Source organism: Petromyzon marinus, unplaced genomic scaffold, assembly GCF_048934315.1.
Source record: "Petromyzon marinus isolate PM22_M1 ecotype Great Lakes invasive population unplaced genomic scaffold, UKy_Petmar_22M1.pri1.0 PM_G_Scaffold_132, whole genome shotgun sequence".
NCBI lineage: Eukaryota > Metazoa > Chordata > Hyperoartia > Petromyzontiformes > Petromyzontidae > Petromyzon > Petromyzon marinus.
In genome coordinates, this window is record NW_027422687.1 from 275,001 (window position 1) to 277,500 (window position 2,500).

Genomic DNA, 2,500 nt, shown 5'->3' on the forward strand with positions numbered 1-2,500 from the left:
ACTTCGTCCTCACATGAGGTTACCATTGTCCATACAATAGTGCAGGTGCGATGGAAATCTTTTCTCGTTTTGGTGCGTGCTACATTTTTACGGATAGACCCCGTGAAACGCTAGAAATTGGCGGGGATGTGTCTCTTGTGGCTCACGGGGCTGTTAGGGTGGCACAGAAATCCCTCGGAATGGGAAAACGGGTCATTTTCGTGTTGCCACATTGCATGCGAACGGCATGAAACTTCCAGAGGCATTTGCAGCAGGAATGCATGTGCAGTCAAAAAAGTGAATATTTTTCACGGATAGACCCCGTGAAACGCTAGAAATTGGTGGCGATGTCTCTCTTGTGGCTCACGGGGCTGTTAGGGTGGCACAGAAATCCCTCGGAATGGGAAAACGGGTCATTTTCGTGTCGCCACATTGCATGCGAACCGCATGAAACTTCCAGAGGCATTTGCAGCAGAAATGCATGTGCAGTCAAAAAATTGAATATTTTTCACGGATAGACCCCGTGAAACGCTAGAAATTGGCGGGGATGTGTCTCTTGTGGCTCACGGGGCTGTTAGGGTGGCACAGAAATCCCTCGGAATGGGAAAAAACGGGTCATTTTCGTGTCGCCACATTGCATGCGAACCGCATGAAACTTCCAGAGGCATTTGCAGCAGGAATGCATGTGCACTCAAAAAATGTGATATTTTTCACGGAGAGACCCCGTGAAACGCTAGAAGTGGGCGGGGATGTCTCTCTTGTGGCTCACGGGGCTGTTAGGGTGGCACAGAAATCCCTCGGAATGGGAAAACGGGTCATTTTCGTGTCGCCACATTGCATACGAACCGCATGAAACTTCCAGAGGCATTTGCAGCAGGAATGCATGTGCACTCAAAAAAGTGAATATTTCTCACGGATAGACCCCGTGATACGCTAGAAATTGGCGGGGATGTCTCTCTTGTGGCTCACGGGGCTGTTAGGGTGGCACAGAAATCCCTCGGAATGGGAAAACGGGTCATTTTCGTGTCGCCACATTGCATGCGAACCGCATGCAACTTCCAGAGGCATTTGCAGCAGAAATGCATGTGCAGTCAAAAAAAAATTGATATTTTTCACGGATAGACCCCGTGAAACGCTAGAAATTGGCGGGGATGTGTCTCTTGTGGCTCACGGGGCTGTTCGGGTCGCACAGAAATCCCTGGGAATGGGAAAACGGGTCATTTTCGTGTTGCCACATTGCGTACGAACCGCATGAAACTTCCAGAGGCATTTGCAGCAGGAATGCATGTGCACTCAAAAACTTCTATATGTTTCACGGATAGACCCCGTGAAACGCTAGAAATTGGCGGGGATGTGTCTCTTGTGGCTCACGGGGCTGTTAGGGTGGCACAGAACTCCCTCGGAATGGGAAAAGGGGTCATTTTCGTGTTGCCACATTGCATAGGAACGCCATGAAACTTCCAGAGGCATTTGCAGCAGAAAGGCACGTGCACTCAAAAATTTTAATATTTTTCACGCATAGACCCCGTCAAACGCTAGAAGTTGGCGGGGATGTCTCTCTTGTGGCTCACGGGGCTGTTAGGGTCGCACAGAAATGCCTCGGAATGGGAAAACGGGTCATTTTTGTGTGGCCACATTGCATAGGAACGGCATGAAACTTCCAGAGGCATTTGCAGCAGGAATGCATGTGCACTCAAAAACGTCTATATTTTTCACGGATAGACCCCGTGAAACGCTATAAATTGGCGGGGATGTCTCTCTTGTGGCTCACGGGCGCTGTTAGTTAGGGTCGCACAGAAATCCCTCGGAATGGGAAAAGGGGTCATTTTCGTGTTGCCACATTGCGTACGAACGGCATGAAACTTCCAGAGGCATCTGCAGCAGAAATGCATGTGCACTCAAAAACGTCTATATTTTTCACGGATAGACCCCGTGAAACGCTAGAAATTGGCGGGGATGTGTCTCTTGTGGCTCACGGGGCTGTTAGGGTCGCACAGAAATCCCTCGGAATGGGAAAACGGGTCATTTTCGTGTTGCCACAATTGGCATACGAACGGCATGAAACTTCCAGAGGCATTTGCAGCAGAAATGCATGTGCACTCAAAAACGTGAATATTTTTTCACGGATAGACCCCGTCAAACGCTCGAATTTGGCGGGGATGTTTCTCTTGTGGGTCACGGGGCTGTTCGGCTCGCACAGAACTCCCTTGGTCCACCTGATTCGTGCATACAGGCAGCAACTAAAACTCTGTAAACCTGCTGTGAGGACATCTAAACAGTGGACCAGTGAGGCTGTGGAAGATTTGCGGGCGTGCTTAGACTGTACTGACTGGGATATGTTCACGACTGCTACCAATAGTCTGGATGAACTCACAGAGGCTGTGTACATCAGCTTCTGTGAGGACTGCTGTATCCCAACACGTACCAGGGTGAACTTTAACAACAACAAGCCCTGGTTCTCAGCAAAGCTCAAAAGGTTGAGGTTGGAGAAGGAGGAAGCGTTTAGGAGTGGGGATAGAGA